Here is a 20444-nt window from a genome sequence, read left to right as displayed (position 1 = left end):
CAAATGATTTGAAATGGGGGAATGGTGAAATTCCATGGCTATTATTTGGATTGTTCAACATAACTGGAAATAGGGGTGGGGAGAAAGTCCCAGTAGAGTTTGAGGGCTTGTGAAATTCTCAGAATTCACTGACTCCCTTTTCTTTCACCAACTTATTTTGCTACTTCAGATCCTAATGATGTTAATGGAGGAAAGAAGGAAAGAAGTAATGGATGGAGAGAGGGAGGGAGACAGAGGCAGAAACAGAGAAAGAGAGAGAGAAGGAGAGGGAGGTAGGATGAGGAAGAAATAGGGAGAGGAGAGAGAGATGGGAAAGAGGGAGGGAGGGAGGGAAGGAGGGAGGGAGGGAGGGAGAGAGAGAGAGAGAGAGAGAGAGAGAGAGAGAGAGAGAGAGAGAGAGAGAGAGAGAGAGAGAATCACAGAGAGGAGAGAGAGAAGTAAGAGACAAAGAAAGAGAATTAGAGACAGAAAGAAGAGAGAGAGAGAAAGAATATAGTCAAGAGAGAGAAAGGAAGACAATTTTGCCAGCTCTTTTGTCCTATTTTTCTTTGTGCCTAGCAATCTTCAATAAATGTCAGAATTTGGAGTTGCCTAATTTGCTCCGATAAAGACTGAATGATGGGGTATCTTTCTCCAAATACTGTATACTGTTAGCTGGTCCATTTGCTGTGACTTCCTTTCTTTAATGGCTATAAGGATTAAATATTTAATTTTTACAATGGAGTCATTCCACCTCAGAATTTGTGATTAAAAAAAAAAGAGAGAGAGAGAGAAAAGCTGGGCATAATCTGATACAGAGACTGGCTTTGGACTTAACAGATTTCAAAAGATTCAGAGAATGGGTAACATGAGCTAAAATTCTATACGGGGTATTCAATTTAGAAGGTATGAAAACATCTCAGGAATGAAATTAGGTAGAATAACTGAGAGCCTTAGCTACTTTGGCAAAGGAAGGAAGGTCAAATACAGGATGTGACCATTGCTTGGATCCAATGGAATAATGATGTAAGACAACAGGGAAAATTCAGAAGTGCTCAACTCTTATTTTGCTTTTTTATTTATTTTCAGTCAAGGGAAGTGCTAACACACTCCATGGGAAGTCACTTGAAAACTTAGGAAAATCTGTAATAACTTGTTGTTCAAGTGTGTCCAACTCTTCACAACCCCATTTGGAGTTTTCTTGGTAGAGACTGGAGCAGGTTGCCATTTCCTTCTCCAGATCAATTTATAGATGAAGAAACCAAGGCAAACAGGATTAAGTTTCATGCCCAAGGTCACATAGCTAGTAAGTGTGAAACCAATAATGTTTCCTCACTCTAATTCCCGAAATAATCATCCCCAAGTAGTGTTAATGATACTTAATTTTTTTTTTCAGCATTGGGACTTATACAGTGTAGTTTCCTAAGTTACCTCTGATTATCAGGAAACTTTTAACTCTGTTCAATAAAACTGTTATGGACTTTTTTTCTAGCATTATAATAGTTCACACACATCTAAAAGCAAGGATTTGCCCCCTTTCTTTGCCAAAACTTGTTAACCTCACTTAAGAGAGTTACTATTAACAAGAGCCATTAGTGTTATCACTTTTTCCCTTTTTAAAAAATATTTTTAACACACATTTCTTTTTGAATCATGTTGGGAGAGACAGAGCAAAAGGGAAAACCATGAGAGAGATTTTAAAAAATAGAAAAAAGAAGTGAACATTGCATATGTTTATTTACATTCAGTCTCTTTAAATCTTTTTCTGAATGTAGATGGCATTTTCTGTCCAAAGTATATTGGGATTGCTTTGAATCATTTAACCACAGAAAAGAACTAAACCTTACATAGTTAATCATCACATATTCTTGCTGTAATTATATATAATGTGTTAGGTTCTTACTAAGTGCTAATGAGGTAATGTATTCCTGGTTCTGCTTGTTTTGCTCAGCTTCAGTTCAAGTAAATCTTTTCAATCCTTTCTAAAATGAGCTTATTCATCATTTTTCATAGAATGATAATATTCCATTACCTTCATATACCACAACTTGTTCAGCCATTGCCCAACGGATTGGTATTTTTTTTTCCTTTTCCAAAGAGCTGCTATAAACATTTTTGCACATGTGAGACTTTTCCATCCTCTATGATTTCCTTGGGTATAGACCCAGTAATGAGACTGCTGAGTCAAAGGGTATGTACAATTTTATAGCCCTTTGGGCATAGTTCTAAATTACTCTCCAGAATTGTTGCATCATTTCACAACTCCACCAATAATTATTTTTTCCTGTCATCTAGCCAATCCGAGAGGTGTGAAGTGGCACCTCAAAGTTGTTTTAATTTACCAAATGGTATAGCATCTAACTTTCTAAAGGAAAAGTTAAGAGAGTTGCAAGAAGAAATAGACAGTAAAACTATAATAGTGGAAGATCTCAACCGTGCACTCTCAGATTTAGACAAATCAAACCACAAAACAAATAAGAAAGAAATTAAAATAGTAAATAGAACATTAGAAAAACTAGGTATGATAGACCTTTGGAGAAAACTGAATGGTCATAGAAAGGAACATACTTTCTTCTCAGCAGTTCATGGAACCTATACAAAAATTGACCATATAGTAGGACATAAAGATCTCAAAATTAAATGCAGGAAGGCAGAAATAATAAATGCCTTCTTCTCAGATCACAATACAATAAAAACTACATTCAATAAGAAGTTATGGGTAAATAGACCAAAAAGTAATTGGAAACTGAATAATATCATCTTAAAGAATGACTGGGTGAAACAGCAAATTATAGAAACAATTAATTTCACCCAAGATAATGACAATGACGAGACATCATACCAAAATCTGTGGGATGTAGCTAAAGCGGTAATAAGGGGAAATTTTATATCTTTAGAGGCTTATTTGAACAAAATAGAGAAAGAGAAGATTAATGAATTGTGCCTGCAACTTAAAAAGCTAGAAAAAGACCAAATTAAAACCCCCAACCAAAAATCAAACTTGAAATACTAAAATTAAAAGGAGAAATCAATAATACTGAAAGTAAAAAAAAACAAAACAAAAAAAGAAACACACACAAACTATTGAATTAATAGATAAAACCAAGAGTTGGTTTTATGAAAAAGCCAGTAAAGTAGATAAACCTTTGGTAAATCTGATCAGAAAAAGGAAAGAGGAAAATCAAATTGTTAGTCTTACAAATGAAAAGAGGGATCTTTCCATCAATGAAGAGGAAATTAGAGAAATAATAAGGAGTTACTTTGCCCAACTTTATGCCAATAAATTTGATAACTTAAGTGAAATGGATGACTTCCTCCAAAAATATAGGCTTCCTAGATTAACAGAGGAGGAGATAAATTGCTTAAATAGTCCCATTTCAGAAAAAGAAATAGAACAAGCTATTAGTCAAAACCCAGGAAAAAATTCCCCAGGACCAGATGGATTTACATGTGAATTCTACCAAACATTTAAAGAACAATTAGCCCTGACATTATATAAACTATTTGAAAAAATAGGGGATGAAGGAGTCCTACCAAACTCCTTTTATGACACAGACATGGTACTGATACCTAAACTAGGTAGATTGAAAACTGAGAAAGAAAACTATAGATCAATTTCCTTAATGAATATTGATGCTAAAATCTTAAATAAGATATTAGCAAAAAGACTTCAGAAAATCATCCCCAGGATAATACACTATGATCAAGTAGGATTTATACCAGGAATGCAGGGCTGGTTTAATATTAGGAAAACTATTAGTATAATTGACCATATTAATAATCAAATTAATAAAAACCATATGATCATCTCAATAGATGCAGAAAATGCATTTGATAAAATCCAACATACTACTAAAAACACTTGAAAGTATAGGAATAAATGGACTATTCCTTAGAATAATCAGGAGCATATATTTACGACCTTCAGTAAGCATTATATGCAATGGAGATAAACTGGAACCTTTCCCAGTAATATCAGGAGTAAAACAAGGTTGCCCATTATCACCATTACTATTCAATATTGTAATAGAAATGTTAACCTCTGCAATAAGAGTCGAGAAAGAGATTAAAGGAATAATAGTAGGTAATGAGGAAATCAAACTATCACTTTTTGCAGATGATATGATGGTATACTTAGAAAACCACAGAGATTCTAGTAAAAAGTTATTAGAAATAACTCACAACTTTAGCAAAGTTGCTGGATACAAAATAAATCCACATAAATCCTCAGCATTTTTATACATCACCGACAAAATGAAACAGCAAGAGATACAAAGAGAAATTCCATTCCAAACAAATGTTGAGAGTATAAAATATTTGGGAATCCATCTATCAAAGAATAGTCAGGAATTATATGAGAAAAAATTATGAAACACTTGCCACAAAAATAAAGTCAGATTTAAATAATTGGAAAGACATTCAGTGCTCTTGGATAGGCCGAGCGAATATAATAAAGATGACAATACTCCCCAAACTAATCTATTTATTTAGTGCTATACCAATTAGACTCCCAAGAAACTATTTTAATGACCTCGAAAAAATAACAACAAAATTCATATGGAAGAATAAAAGGTAGAGAATTTCAAGGGAACTAATGAAAAAAAAGTCAGATGAAGGTGGTCTAGGTGTACCTGACCTAAAGCTATATTATATAGCAGCAGTCACCAAAACCATTTGGTATTGGCTAAGAAATAGACCAGTCGATCAGTGGAACAGATTAGGTTCAAAGGACAAAAAAGGGTACATCTATGCAATCTAGTGTTTGACAAGCCCAAAGATACCAACATTAGGGATAAAAATTCATTATTTGAAAAAAAAACTGTTGGGAAAACTAGAAATTAGTATGGCAGAAACTAGATATAGATCCACATTTATTTATTTATTTATATATATTTTTTATTTTATTTTATAATTATAACATTTTTTGACAGTACATATGCATGGGTAATTTTTTACAACATTATCCCTTGCACTTACTTCTATTCAGATTTTTTCCCTTCCTCCCCCAACCCCCTCCCCCTGATGGCAAGCAGTCTTATATATGTTAAATATATTACAGTATATTCTAGATACAATATATGTGTGTAGATCCGAATTTTTTGTTGCACAGGAAGAATTGGATTCAGAAGGTAAAAATAACAGTTTACATTCATTTCCCAGTGTTCCTTTTCTGGATGTAGCTGGTTCTGTCCATCATTAATCAATTGGAATTGGATTAGCTCTTCTCTATGTTGAAGAAATCCACTTCCATCAGCATACATCCTCGTACAGTATCATTGTTGAAGTGTATAATGATCTTCTGGTTCTGCTCGTTTCACTCAGCATCAGTTGATGTAAGTCTCTCCAAGCCTCTCTGTATTTCTCCTGTTGGTCATTTCTTATAGAACAATAATATTCCATAACATTCATATACCATAGTTTACCCAACCGTTCTCCAATTGATGGACATCCATTCATCTTCCAGCTTCTAGCCACTATGAAAAGGGCTGCCACAAACATTTTGGTACATACAGGACCCTTTCCCTTCTTTAGTAGTTCCTTGGGATATAAGCCCAGTAGTAGTATGGCTGGGTCAAAGGGTATGCACATTTTGATAACTTTTTGGGCATAATTCCAGATTGCTCTCCAGAATGGTTGGATTCTTTCACAACTCCACCAACAATGCATCAGTGTCCCAGTTTTCCCACAGCCCCTCCAACATTCATCGTTATTTGTTCCTGTCATCTTAGCCAATCTGACAGGTGTGTAATGATACCTCAGAGTTGTCTTAATTTGCATTTCTCTGATCAATAGTGATTTGGAACACTCTTTCATATGAGTGGAAATAGTTTTAATTTCGTCATCTGAAAATTGTCTGTTCATATCCTTTGACTAGATCCACATTTAACACCATATACCAAGATAATATAAAAATGGGTGCATGATTTAGGCATAAAGAATGAGATCATAAATAGATTAGAGGAACAGAGAATAGTCTACCTCTCAGACCTGTGGAAGAGGAAGGAATTTATGACCAGAGGAGAACTAGAGATCATTATCGATCACAAAATAGAAGATTTTGATTACATCAAACTAAAAAGTTTCTGTACAAACAATACTAATGCAAACAAGATTAGAAGGGAAGTAACAAATTGGGAAAATATTTTTACAGTTAAAGGTTCTGATAAAGGTCTCATTTCCAAAATATATAGAGAACTGACCCTAATTTATAAGAAATCAAACCATTCTCCAATTGATAAATGGTCAAAGGATATGAACAGACAATTCTCAGATGATGAAATTGAAATTATATCCACTCATATGAAAGAGTGTTCCAAATCACTACTGATCAGAGAAATGCAAATTAAGACAACTCTGAGATACCACTACACACCTGTCAGATTGGCTAAGATGACAGGAACAAATAACGATGAATGTTGGAGGGAAAACTGGGACACTAACACACTGTTGGTGGAGCTGTGAAAGAATCCGGCCACTCTGGAGACCAATTTGGAACTATGCCCAAAAAGTTATCAAACTGTGCATACCCTTTGATCCAGCAGTGGGCTTATATCCCAAAGAAATACTAAAGAGGGGAAAGGGACCTATATGTGCCAAAATGTTTGTGGCAGCTCTTTTCATAGTGGCTAGAAACTGGAAGATGAATGGATTTCCATCAATTGGAGAATGGTTGGGTAAATTATGGTATATGGAGGTTATGGAATATTATTGCTCTGTAAGAAATGACCAGCAGGACAAATACAGAGAGGTTTGGAGAGACTTACATGAACTGATGCTGAGGGAAATGAACAGAACCAGAAGATCGCTATACACTTCAACAACAATGCTGTATGAAGATGTATTCTGATGGAAGTGGAAATCTTCAACATAAAGAAGATCCAACTCACTTCCAGTTGATCAATGATGGACAGAAACAACTACACCCAGAGAAGGAACACTGGGAAGTGAATGTAAATTGTTAGCACTACTGTCTATCTACCCAGGTTACTTATACCTTTGGAATCTAATACTTAACATGCAACAAGAAAATTGGATTTACATATATTGTATCTAGGTTATACTGTAACACATATAAAATGTATGGGATTGCCTGTCATCTAAGGGAGGGAGGGGAAAATTTGGAAAAATGAATACAAGTTATAATGTTATTAAAAAAAAGTTGTTTTAATTTGCATTTCTCTAATCATTAGTGGTTTTTTAGAGCATTTTTCATATGAATATAGATGGCTCGAATTTCAGCATCTGAAAATTGTCTGTTTTTATCCTTTGGGGAATGACTTGTATTATAAATTTGACATAGTTCTTTATATATTTTAGAAATGAAACTTTTATCAGAAATACTGGCTGCAAAGAATTTTTTATTCCCCAGCTTTGCACCTCCCTTTTAATCTTGTTTCTATTCTATTCTTTTTTTTTTAAATTTAATGTAATCAAAGTTGCCATTTTACCTTTCATAATGTTCTCTAGTTCTTCTTTGGTAATAAATTCCTCCCTTCTCCATAGATCTGATAGGTAAATTGTCCCTTATTCTCCTAATTTGTTTATGTCATCATTATGTGACCAAATCATGTATCCATTTTGATTTTATTTTGGTATGGGGTGTGAGATATAGGTATATTTTGAGTTTATGACATTATTTTCCTGTTTTCCCAGCAATTTTTGTCAAATACTGAGTTCTTATTCTAGAAGTAAGTATTTGGGAATTTTTCAAATATTAGATTGCTATAGACCTTGGTTATTGTATTGTGTGTATCTAATCTATTCCGCTGAACCACTACTCTATTTCTTAGCCAGTACCAAATAGTTTTGATGACTGCTGTTTTATAGTATAATTTTAGGTTTGGTACTGCTAAGCCACCATCCTTTTTATGTTTTTTTCTTTAATTCCTTTGATATTCTTGACCTTTTGTTCTTATTTTGTTATTATGTTTTTAGTTCTATAAAATAATGTTTTGGCAATTTGATTTGTATGGCATTGAACAATTAGACCAATTTAGGCAAAATGTCATTTTTTTTTTATTAGTTCAGCCTAGCCATGGACAGTTGCCATTTTTCCACTTGTTTAGATCTGTTTATTTGTGTGGGAAGTGTTTTATAATTGATATAGTTCAGTTCTTGAATTTGTCTTAGCAGGTAGACACCCAAGTCTTTTATTTTGTCTACAGTAATTTTAAATGCAATTTCTTTTGCTGATGAGCTTTGCAGCAATATATAGAATTACTGATGATTTGTGTGGGTTTATTTTATGTCCTTCAACTTTGCCAAAACTGTGAATTGTTGTGAGTAGGTTTTTAGATGATTTTCTACTATTTTAAGTATATCATCATATCATCTGCAGAGAGTGATAGTTTTATTTCCTCATTACCTATTCCAATTCCTTTAATTTCTTTTTCTTTTCTTATTGCAAAAGCCAGCATTGCTAGTGCAATGTTGAATAATAACAGTGATAATGGACCTCCTTATTTCACCCCTGATTTTACTGAGAATGGACCCAGTTTCTCTCCATTACAAATAATGCTTGCTGTAGGTTTTAGATAGTTACTGTTTATTATTTTAAGGAAATCTTTTTTTAATCCCTATATTCTCTACTATTTTAATAAGAATGCTGTATTTTGTCACAAGTTTTTTTTCCTACATTTATTGAGACTATCCTATAATTTCTATTGTTTTTATTATGATTTATATTATATATTATCATTACATGGTCAATTATGGAAATAGTCTTTCTGATATTGAACCAATCCTTCATTCCATCTCTTTGCTGATATTTTATTTTCATCAATATTCCAATAGGAAGATTATTCTGTAATTTTCTTTCTCTGTTTTGGCTCTTCCTGGCTTAGGTATCAGTGTCATATTTGTGCCATGAAAAGAATTTGGTAGCACTCCTTCCTGTTTTTGCAAATAGTTTACATAGTATTGGAATTAATTATTCTTCAAATGTTTGGTAGAATTTACTTGTGAATCCATCTGGCCCTGAAGGTTTTTTCTTAGGGAGTTCATTATTGACTTGTTCAATTTCTTTTTTTAAAATGGGACTTACTAAAAATAATTTATTTCCTCTTATGTTAACCTGGGCAATTGATATTTTTGTAAATACTTAGATATGCTGCCATACAGTTGGGCAAAATAGTTCCTAATTATTGTTTTAATTTCTTTGTCATTGGTGGCATGTTTACCCTTTTCATTTTTGATGATGTTGATTTATTTTTTTTTTCTTTTTCTGATCAAATTATGTGATGACCATGTTAGCATCCTGGATACCTTAGAATCAGTTGGAATCAGGATAAGAAAACGTTCCTTAGTCTTTATTCTTGGTCTTTAGAGGTAAAAGTGAAGGGAAGTGAAGGGAATGACCGGGTAGGATCTCCTCAACCTCACCTCTTCATCTCCTACCCAGAAGTGACCTTGGCTAGTCTACTCCACCTCCTAGTCCCTCCTACCATTCTCTGTATACACCAAACAAATGGGCCAGCACAGGATAGTGGGAAGGGCCATTTTCTAAGCATATTCTTATAGAGTATTGTCCAATCAGTAATTGGCCTTGAGTTTTTGATCGTTCCAACCTCAGAAACTCAAGAGTTTCAGCCCTTTACAAAATTAACCAAAGGTTTATCTATTTTGTTAGTTTTTTCATAAAACCAACCATTAGTTTTATTTATTAGTTAAATAGTTTTCTTAGTTTCTGTTTTATTAACTCCCTTGAATTTTAGAACTTCAAATTTGGTATTTAATTGGAGCTTTTAATTTTTTCCTTTTTTAGTTACATGACTAATTCATTGATGTCCTCTTTCACCATTTTATTCTTATAACTATTTAAAGATATAAAATTTCTCCTAAGAATGGCAATGGGCTGCATCCCATAGGTTTTGATAAGTTATCTCATTATTGTCATTCTCTTGAATGAAATTATGGATTGGTTCTGTGATTTCTCATTTGACCCACTCATTCTTTAGTATTAGATTATTGCATTTGCAATTGGTCTTCAGTTTATTTTTCCCTGACCCTTTATTGAATATAATTTTTATTGTATTGTGGTCTGAAAAGCAAGCCCTTTATTGTTTCTGCTTTTCTGCATTTGGTTGTGAGACTTTTATGCCCTAATATGTGATAAATTTTTGTGTCAGTGCCATGTACTGCTGAGAAAAAAGGTATATTCCTTCCTGTGGTGACCACGTTAGCACTCTGGATACCTCAGAATCAGCTGGAGTCAGGATAGCAAATGTCTTTCTTCTTGGTCTCTAGCAGTACAAGTGAAGGGAATTTCTGCATAGGATCTCTGAGACTTTACTTCCTCGTCTCCCACCCAGAGTGAGTCAGACTACTCTTACTGCACCTTCTAGTCCCTCACACAATTCTCTGTATACGTGAAGCACAGGATAGTGGAAAGGACCATTTTCCAAGCATATTCTTTTTTTTTTTTTTTTATTATATATATATATATATATATATATATTATAATATTATCCCTTGTATTCATTTTTCCTCCAAGCATATTCTTATAGAGTATTGTCCAATCAGTAATTAGCCTCAAGTGCTCGATTGTCTGACATCAGTTCATTGACTCAAGAGTTTCAGCCCTTTAACACCTCCTGCTTTCTTTTGTTTTAGAGCACAGGTGGTCACGCCATCCCTGACTTCTCAGGGAGGTGAGAACTCCAAAAAGGAGGTGATCACGCCTTCCCTGACTTCTCAGGAAAGGAGGTGAAAACACCAAAAAGGAAATGATCACGTCTCTCCCTTCCCCCAACTTCTCAGGAAGGGAGGTGAAAGCACTAAAAAGGAGATGATTACGCTCTCCCTGACATCTCAGGAAGGGAGATGAAAAGCACCAAAGGGAAGTGGGGATTGGTAGCAGGTTTCTGGGCTGAAAGATCTTATTAGAAACAGGTATACACAAACCCATCAGCATGGGAGGTATTACACAAGCACATAGCAATAACGCACAGGCTATTAGTGATAATTCTCCCATAGCCAGTGCAGGCTCAATGTGGTATAATAAACATGAATTGTACATGCAAGTAGTGATATAACAATATAAATCAACATGGTGTTGTAAAAGTTTTCCAGAAGTCCTAGAAGGAGAGTATGTAAATAACAATCACACACACGCTTTCTTCAGCAGCCAAGTGATAGTCCAAAACCAATCTATTGTCCATTGCTTCACATGTCAGGGAATCCAATGATCCCTGCAAGTTTTTGAAGTACTGTAACAGTCTTTTTATGTGTTAGGGAATCCAATGATTCCAGCAGATTTTGAAGTCCTAAAACAGTCTTATCATTTCTCAGAAAATCCATTGATTCCTGAAGGTTTTCAAGTCCTATAACAATCTTATCATGTCTCAGAGAATCCAATGATTCCTGAGGGTTTAGAAGTCCTACAATAGTCTTATCATATCTCAGAGAATGCAGTGATTTCTGAGAGTTTTCAAGTCCTAGAAACAATCGTATCCTCTCTCAGAGAATCAAATGATTCCTGAGAATTTAGAAGTCCTACAATAGTCTTATCATATCTCAGAGAATCCAATGATTCCTGAGGATTTAGAAGTCCTACAACAATCTTATCATGTCTCAGAGAATCCAATGATTCCTTAGGGTTTTGAAATCCTACAACAATCTTTTCATGCCTCAGTGATTCCAATAATTCCTGATGATTTTTAAGTCCAATAATTTTTTATGTCCATGAATCAAACGCCATAACTGCCAGGCTCTTTCATTGGTGGGCACACTCAACAATGGAACCATCTGATGTTTCTTGGGTCTTCTCCTTCGTTTCAAGGATCTGCTCCATCTCTCTCTGATGGACAAGGTAAATATGGCTCGTTGGCACTCAGCTGATTCCTTCTCCATCTATGGAGATACAAGGAAACTCTTTCCCCCAAGCAGTTAACCTATCTGGTCCCTTCCATTCACTACTTTCTGGGTCTCTCCACATCACCTGGTGATTATCTAAAGATAGTGGAGCTGCTTGCACTGGACACTGCCCTTCCAGTGGGTTATAAAACCTCTCTGTCGGAGCCAATGAATCTTTGTCAAAGATCAAGAAGTTAATAGTATAAAGGGCTACATTTAGAAGTTCTCTAGTGTTACCTATGGCTCTCCCTTTCTTTTGTTTTTGGAGGAGCATCTTAATGTCTCTGTTTCTCCTCTTTACTATTGCCTGTCCTTGATGATTAAAGGATATGCCAGTGGTGTATAAAATCTTATATTGTGCACAAACGTGTGCAAAATGTTTAGAAGTATATGCCGGTGCATTGTCTGTTTTTGTTGCTTGTGGCACACCCATAATTGCAAATGCTTGTTTAAGGAATTCAGTGACCACTTGGGCTGTCTCTTTTGCTAATGGCATTGCAAAAGTGAGTCCTGAAAAGGTGTCTACCACAACATGGATAAAAGACAGACAACCAAAAGATTTATAATGGGTCACATCCATTTGCCAAATTTCATTGGGTCTCAAATAACAAGGGTTCTTCCCTGGAGGGAGGATAGGAGTGTGGAAAGGAATGCAAGCTGTACAGGCTTTTACTATGCTCCTAGATTCCTCTCTTGTTATTCCAAATTGTAAATGTAAAGCTCAAGCAGCCTCATATTTAAAATGAGATTCTTGGGCTTCCTGAAATAAAGGAGTATTGGCCAACATGGTTAGAAGACTATCTGCCTTTGAATTACCATCAAAAATAGGACCTCGAAGTCCAATATGAGAGTAGACATGTAAGATGTAAATCTCATCTGGATGCTTTCTCACTTGCTCTTGAAGTTCCTTAAAGAGCTGATATATATTAGAGGCTACAAATTTTATTTGGGCTGTGGCAATTCTTTGTACCACACCTACTGAATAGGCCGAATCAGATATCATTGATTGTATACAATTCATTCTGCTGGTGGACTGAAAAGGAGTTCTTTCTACTCTATAGTTAAGTCATGAGAGTATACAGTGCAAATATTATGTTTGGATGCATCTGTAAAGATGTCCTTGTCCTTTAAGAGGAACTTTAGAAACCTTTTCTTCAAGAATCCATCATCAATTATGTAATAGTCTGGTTCTCTTTAATGGAGACCTGTGTGTAAAATTTGGAGCCGTGGCTAATAAAATTTGCCACTCTGGGATGGTTTCACAGCATACATTAATTTGTGCATTAGTATAAAAGGTGTATATCTTGTCAGGTCAGGTTTTATCCCAGATACGGTTCACTTAATGGCCTTTAATAAAATTCTAGCCACAAGCACTGGGTAAGGAGTAAGGCTTTGTTCTGGTTATGCTGGGTGGTTCACCCACTCTATCATACTGTCTCCTTGCTGAAGGACTGCTGTGGGTGCTTCTTGTGTAGCAAAAACTGATATTTCCAAAGGTTTTTGAGTGACTCTTTCAACCACATTGGATAAAGCCAGTGCAATTTCTCTCAAAGCCTCTTGAGCTTCTTTTGTAACCTGGCATGGTGAGTTTAAAGCACTGTCTCCCCTTAAAATGTCGTATAATGGTTCCAATTGATAGGCAGTCAAGACTAACACGGGACGCATCCATTGTATATCTCCCATCAATTTCTGAAAGTCATTTAAGGTGTTTAGCTTCTTTGTTCTTAAGGAAAATTTTTGTACTGTAAGCATCTTAGGATATACTTCATATCCTAAATATTGAAAAGGAGCATGTCTTTGAACTTTTTCTGGAGCTATGTGCAATTTGTATTTCCTTAGTGTTTTCATGGTCTTTTGTAACATTTCTTCCTCAGGTGCACATCCCAATATATCATCTATGTAATGTAATAACATTACTTTTGGAAATGCTTTTCTTACTGGAGTAAGACCAGCAGCAACATACTTTTTTTTTAGATTAGTTTATTCTTTCATTCATTCATTCATTCATTCATTCATTTATTTATTTATTTATTTAATTATTTTTGTATCTATTTATTTATAATTATAAAAATTTTTTGACAGTACATATGCATAGGTAATTTGTTTTTACAACATTATCCCTTGTACTCCCTTCTGTTCTGAATTTTTCCCCTCCTTCCTTCCATACCCTCCCCTAGATGGCAGGCATTCCCATACGTATTAAATATGTTATCATATATTCTAGGTACAATATATATGTGCAGAACCGAATTTTGTTGTTGTTGTTGTTGCAAAGGAAGAATTGGACTTGGAAGGTAAAAATAATATGGGTAGAAAAACAAAAAATGCTAACAGTTTCCACTCATTTCCCAGTGTTACTTTTCCGGATGTATCTGATTCTGTCCATCATTGATCAATTGGAATTGGATTAGCTCTTCTCTATGTTGAAGATATCCACTTCCATCAGAATACATCCTCATACAGAATCATTGTTACAGTGTATAATGATCTAGTTCCAGCAGCAACATACATTTGACACATAGTCACATTCCTTGTGACAAAACTGTCCATTCATATCTTTTATAAGGCTCAGCTAACACTGAACACTGAAAAAGTAAATATTTTCATATCCTCCTTATCTAGAGGGGTAGAATAGAAATAATCCTTAATGTCTATAACCCAAAGAGGCCATTTTCTGGGCAATTGAGTAGGAGATGGAAGTCCAAGTTGAAGAGTTCCCATAGTTTCCATCTGCTCATTTACCTTTCTTAAATCAATCAACATCCTCCACTTTCCAGATTTCTTTCTTACAACAAATACTTGGGAATTCCAAGGACTTAGAGAAGGCTGTAAGTGTCCTTGGTCAAGTTGCTCCTGCACTATATCTAATAAGACCTGAATTTCATCGCTACACAAAGGCCACTGTTTTATCCACACTGGTGTATCAGTTTTCCATTGGATAGGAACTAGTGAAAGTGGTGGCAGGCCTTCAACAGCAGCCCTGCCTAAAAAAACCGAAGTACTCATTTTTAACCTTAATTGTTGTAAAATGTCTCTTCTCCACAGATTGATGGGGATTTTTTCAAACTATAAAAGGAGTAAAAACTCCTGTTTCACCTTCAAATATCCATCTCAAAGGGGTAGCACTAACTTCAGCTGCTATTGATCCTCCTACATCAGACATGTAGGTGTCTACCTTAATCTTTAGCCAGTGACTAGGCCAGTTGGCACCTCTAATGACTGTACGATCTGCACCAGTGTCTACAAATCTTTCTAAGGGTATGCCATTTATATAGATATTGAGCATAGGTCGGTCAGCTGTCACAGCTGCTGTCCAGTATATTCCTGGGTTTTGCTGCTTGGAGTCAGAATGTGGGTGACTATCACCAGGTTATTTATTAGGGGTCTGTATCAATAAACCTGATGCTACTACTTCTCCTGGTTGATAAGTCACACGTTGTCTACCTGTGTTAATGACTGGGATATTATCTACACATTCTCCAGTTTCCCACATTAGTGTATGGATAGACACTGTTTTGTAAGTACACTCAGGAAATGGTCAAGTCTACTGAGCCTGGAGTGAAGGGATCCATAGGCTGGAGAGGAACAGATTTCACCTCTTCAGGGAGTATCTCAGTTGTCGCAGCTGCATACAACTCTATCCTCCCTAATTGTAGTCCCTTTCTCCCATCATGTTGCTTCCTGGCTGACTGATTGTGTAATCCCTTTCTACCATCAGATTGCTTCCTGGCTGATTGGTCATGTCTGGGTACTGCACTTCTAGGCACTCTCTGGGTGTAGCATTGGCTGCCCTCATGTCCCAAGTATTTTTTTGTCTGGGGGCTGGGTCCCTCATCCCCTTTCCTGAATTAGTCTATACTCTGATTCCCAATGGAGTCCTCTGTTGCATTTTGGACATGGGGAATTGGGTCTTGTTCTCCCACCCTGTTTTCTCATTCTGTCTCTGTGCCATCATTGAGCTTTCAGATGCCCTATTTTGCCATATTGAAAGCATTGATGAGTCTCTCTGGAAGTCCCCTTGCCAAAAGGGACCCTATCTTCCCATGTTGGGATCTTGGAAAGTCTGCATCATAGCCTGGCTATTAAAGGCATTTGTGCCCACTGTGGCACAGAATCTTATGATCTCCTCTAAAGGAGCATCCTTTCATAGTCCTAGTATAATCCTTCTACAAACCTCATTGGCATTTTCTTTAGCAAGTTGCCTTATCATAATGTCTGTTACTGCATTTTCACCATTATGACAGCTGTCTGCAAACGTCCCACAAAATCAGCAAAGGGCTCATTTGGCCCTTGTACAATTTATGTGAAGGCCTCACCCTTATCGTTTTTACTTGGGAGAAAAGTCCATGCTTTGATAGCAGCAGCAGCAATTTGCTCATAAGCTGCTAAGGAGTAATTCATCTATACTGAAATGTCTGTATAAGAACCTACACCTGTTAGTTGGTCACAGGTGATTGGAAGATTAACTCCACTAGGACTATTTTGTTGGGCTTGTATCTTACAGAGATCACTATATTCAGAAAGCCACATCAAGTTTTGTTCAGATTCTAAGCATCTCCTTGCTATAGATTTCCAGTCCCTAGGGGTTAAGACTTCATAAGCCAAATTCTGTAATAACATCTTAACATAAGCTGATGTAGCCCCATAAAAAGATCAAGCCTTTTTCAGGTCTTTGAGGAATTCTATATCAAAAGGAGTGTATCTTCTACTCTCTTGACCTGAAGAGTTAAATTTTTGAATCACTGGATACATATTGAGTTTCAAATCAGCTAAATCCTGCTCTTCTTCTGTGGCTTTAAGTAATGCCTATTGCAATCTAGTCATAGGAGGAGGTGATTGCTGGAGCAGGGGGAGGAGGGAGGTGCTGGTGATATCACTGCCCCTCCCACTATTCCTCCTCCCTCCATCTTGGAAGGTGAAGTTGATGGGAGTATGTCAAGAACTAGTTCCAGTTTAGGGGGGGTTGAAGCTGCCTGGTCAGAGCCAGAATCACCAGGCCCTTCACCATGCCCTTCATCCTCACTTAACTCTGCATGCCCTCTAGTGATATTGCTATTAATCTGTTCATTGTCTTCCTCTTTTTCCTCATACTTCCTCATCTGGCTGTTCTTAACATTTTTCTTTATTCTATAACTTGCAGAATTTTTTAAGGCCAATTGATGTTGTATATATGTTGTTTATATAGAATATGTTGTATATATAGAATGTTTCCTTAGAAGTTGAATGAGAACCTTTGTCATTGTAGTAGTCACATAATTGTTCTCCTACCAGCTTCCAATTACCTAGTCCTATTTCTTCTTCCTTTAAGAACCAAGGGGACTTGTGTTCTAATGTACCCAAGAGTCTAGTGATCTGCAATCAAGTTATAATTAAACCTTTTCTCTTGATCATCTTAAGCATGCTTTCTATAGCACCCCCTTGGGTGGGAATGGGGCTGGGGGTGGGGAGAATCTTTTCCTAACATCTGCCCCATTTCAGCTAGAAAAGGCTACTAGTTTAGTGGTTAGCGAAAATATTCACCTTATTTCCTGGTCCTCAAGGGCTTCTTCAGTGAAATTAGAGTCTTTGGTCCCGTGTTGGGCAACAAATGTGATGACTGAATTAGCACCTTGGGTACCTCAGAATCAGCTGGAGTCAGGATAAGCAAAAGTCTTTATTCTTGGTCTTTAGCAGTAGAAGTGAAGAGAATGGCCATATAGGATCTCCAAGACCTTACCTCCTCGTCTCCCACCCAGAGTGAGTCTGGCTAGTCTCACTGCACCTCCTAGTCCCTCCCACAATTCTCTGTATACACTAAATGATTGGGCCAGCACAGGATAGTGGGAAGGGCCACTTTCCAAGCATATTCTTATAGAGTATTGTCCAACCAGTAATGATCCTTTAAGTGCTAGGTTGTCCGACTTCAGCGCATTGACTCAAGAATTTCAGTCCTTTATACTTCTTGTCCCTATTCAGTTTTCTCCAGAGATCTACCATATCAAGGTTTCTAGGACACTATTTATTTCTCTAATTTATTTTTTGTTTATTTTGTGGAGTGTTATTATTTAGAAATAATTCTTTAACTCTCAGCCTAGAAAGGAAAGATAGCCACCAAATTGACTTGGCCTTGACTTCTGAGGTATTTTCACAGCTGTCCTGCTCCCTCCCCCTGAACTACTCACAGCTGAGGCTGAGAGGGTGCAGGCATGTTGCTGATGCTCTCTTTACTTATTAAACTTGTAGTCATGTCTGTCAGGAAAGCATAAACCATTCTTGATTTCAATGGGGGTGGAGGAAGAGAGATGGAGACATAGAGACAGAGGGAGATAGAGAAGGAGACAGAAAAAAAGACCAAAAAAGAGACAGAGAGATGGAGAATACAGAAAAAGAAAAAGACAGAGTGAGAGAGACAGATAGAGATAGACGCACACAGAGACAGAGAAAAACAGAGAGATAGAAAGAGACAGACAGAGACAAGAGAGGAAGAGGGAGAGAGACAGAAACAGAAACAGAGAGACAGAGAGAGAATGAAAATTAAGGTCTTGGCCAAAAAGAAATGGTAGGCACTCTAGATTACATCTACATTTCAGAGCATAGGAAGATAGCCCAGCTTTCCTGAGGATTCCCCTCATTTATTTCGTTTATTATACCATCCATTTCAAAAAATTGGACTTCAGCAACTTAGAGGGGACAGGCTTAGATCCATTGGTATCATGACATTTGCTGTTCTCCTTCAAGCAGCTGAAACAGGAAAAGACACCAAACCATATAGGCAATGGCTTTTGCTTTTCTGGTCTTCTAACATCTAAATGTGCACATTTAGGGCAGTTAATTTATTTTCTGTCATTTCTTTTCTTATTCTTTACCCCATAGTAACAGTTCACATATATACATCACTCTGAAGGAGCATGAGTATTGTCGTCCCACTTCTCCACATGGTGGGGAACACTTTCCCTGGGTTTGTATACCTAGTAAGACTCTAAGTTAGGAGTTAAAAGCCCAGGTCTCTTGCATATAACCCCAAGACCTCTTTCTGCCATGCCATGGTGCTTCTTCCTGAAATGGAGCTTAGTTATAGCAGCAATGAAGGAATGATGTATGTTCCGTCTGACAGCAGGACCTCCTACACACATATTGTGTGTGTGTGTGTGTGTGTGTGTGTGTGTGTGAGATATATCTTGTGTCTGCTTTCTGAGGAAGTTAAAAGCACCACCAGATGTTAGAATGTGTTAAAATATATGAAAATATGTACAAAGGGTTTCCTCCTGTTGGAGCATGTCGCTCATAGCTTGTCTGAAATTGCTGGCTCCATTCCTGTCCCAGTTAAATGAGAAGATGATAAATATTGTCAGTCTGAGTCCATCTGGATGAAAGAATCATTTCAGGGAGGTTGATCAGAGTTCTCATTTGTATATCTTGTTAATGGGCCATTAGTGTTCTTTTTTTTTTTTTTTTTTTCCATGATGTTCCACTTCTGCAGATCTCTTGGGCTACTCAAGGACACTTCCATTTGACTAAACTATGTTTGACTCAGTCCATACTCTTGTCACTTTTTCTTCTACCAAGTGAATTGGAAGCATGCTCTTTCTGGCTCTTCACTGTGTATAACCCTATTTGTATAGATCTTAAGTATATATGCATACACACACATATATATATATACAAATACATACATATATATATATATGTATGTATTTTTATATATGTGTGTGTATATATATATCTGTCTCTGTGTGTATATACACGTATATACGTGTATATATACGTGTATATACACACAGAGATAAACAGAAACAGACAGAGAGAAGGAGAGGAAGGAGGGAGGGAGGGAGAGAGAGAGAGAGAGAGAGAGAGAGAGAGAGAGAGAGAGAGAGAGAGAGAGAGAGAGAGAGAGAGAGAGAGATTGAGAGAATAATATAAGAGAGATTAAAAATATAAAATCCACTAAAGCCCAATCAAATCCCAGGAAACTCCTCAAACTTCTTAGTGACAAGATACTCAAGTGATTTCCCATTTCCTTTTCCACTAGCTCTGCACTTCTGGAATAGGTAAATACCCAATCAGGTTTCCAGATGAGGAAATTGAGCCACCATTAAGGCAACAACTAATGCCATAAAATGGATTCGTTCAAGAGTTTATGGCTAAAGTCTCTTAAATTAAATTAAAATAAAATGAGAATTTAAAATCCAACTTAAGCATTTCTGTGCTAAATTACTTCAATTAATCAAAAGGGAAAAAAGCCCTAAATTTTAAGTAGAACATTTCTTCATTTAATCAGTTTCTTAAGATGAAAAAATACTTTCAAATTGAAGACTCTCACTTTAGCTTTGTGCCTTTCATTTGTAATAGATTTGATAAAATGAATTTGTCTCTAATTCAGAGACAATAGTTGAAACTCCATTAAACATGAAAAATACTCACAACTTTCTGACCCTTCTAATATAATTGCATTCTTTTTTTTTCCATTTAGGAAATATTTGGAGAAGAATCATATACTATTATATAAATTTCAGAATAAATTTTTTTGGTGATCTTTATGCCCATCATGAAAATGATTACCAAAGGAATGGTTTATTTTTAGTATTAGTGATTTTCTGGCAAATGCAAGCATTTAGAGGCTCAGTTCAAATTTG

The 20444-nt window shown here is 36.2% G+C and overlaps 1 protein-coding gene across 6 annotated transcripts in view; it reads left to right on the top strand.

Annotated features, from left to right (window-relative positions):
• The window catches only part of CHST15 (carbohydrate sulfotransferase 15), a 139736-nt gene that overhangs the window by 84924 nt on the left and 34368 nt on the right, over window positions 1–20444 (top strand). The window lies entirely within an intron of this gene.

The sequence above is a fragment of the Sminthopsis crassicaudata genome, chromosome 2 (assembly GCF_048593235.1).
Source record: "Sminthopsis crassicaudata isolate SCR6 chromosome 2, ASM4859323v1, whole genome shotgun sequence".
In the NCBI taxonomy this organism is placed as follows: domain Eukaryota; kingdom Metazoa; phylum Chordata; class Mammalia; order Dasyuromorphia; family Dasyuridae; genus Sminthopsis; species Sminthopsis crassicaudata.
Note: the sequence above shows the minus strand (reverse complement) of the source record. Positions and strands in the feature narration are given on the sequence as shown.